Source organism: Sceloporus undulatus, chromosome 5 (assembly GCF_019175285.1).
Source record: "Sceloporus undulatus isolate JIND9_A2432 ecotype Alabama chromosome 5, SceUnd_v1.1, whole genome shotgun sequence".
Taxonomy (NCBI): Eukaryota; Metazoa; Chordata; class Lepidosauria; order Squamata; family Phrynosomatidae; genus Sceloporus; species Sceloporus undulatus.
In genome coordinates, this window is record NC_056526.1 from 98883585 (window position 1) to 98884282 (window position 698).

The 698-nt window shown below is 51.0% G+C and overlaps 1 protein-coding gene across 1 annotated transcript in view; it reads right to left on the reverse strand.

Moving 5' to 3' along the window:
• HTT (huntingtin) overlaps window positions 1–698 on the reverse strand; it is a 182077-nt gene that overhangs the window by 59298 nt on the left and 122081 nt on the right. The window lies entirely within an intron of this gene.

The following is a 698-nucleotide window of genomic DNA, read 5'->3' on the forward strand; positions in this document are numbered from 1 at the left end:
AGTCAGTCTGTTTGTTCATGCACAGATCACATAGCAATAACTTTGCTAAGCCCGAGAAGGGAACAGAGGTCATGCAAGACCGATCCCATAGGACTTGTGCAGACCAACATTCAACAAATGTAAACAGTATCAACTGTAGAACACAAAACCTCAGTAGTGCAATCAATGCAACCCTGAAATCAACACAGCCCTCCCGAAAGCTGTGTCTCGGATGGCTCTGGTGTCCAACCTATAGTAGTAAACGTCAGAGGTTGAAACCAGACAGTAGCCTTACAGACATCCCCCAAAGGAATCCCCGAGAGGGATGCGGAGGACGCTGACATTGTCCTTGTCGAATGGGAACGAACCCTGCCAGGGAGAGGTTTACCCAACAGCTCATAGCAGAGGTGGATGGTACCAGCCACCCATTTGGACAACCTCTGAGCAGACACAGGCAACCCCTTCTTTGGTTCCGAGTAGATAGGAAAGGTCTCTCGGAACAATTGGAGGCAGCAGTTCTGTCCAGGTAAAAGGCCAGCGCTCTCCTGGCATCAAGAGAGTGAAGGCGTTGCCTTTCATCCGACATCGGGCTGGATGTGAGAGTGGGCAACACAATGTCCTGGCACATGTGGAAAACAGACACTACCTTAGGCAGGAAGGTAATGTCCGTACAGAGGACCCCCTTGCCCTTGTGGAACCTCAGGAATGGCTGGTCCCTC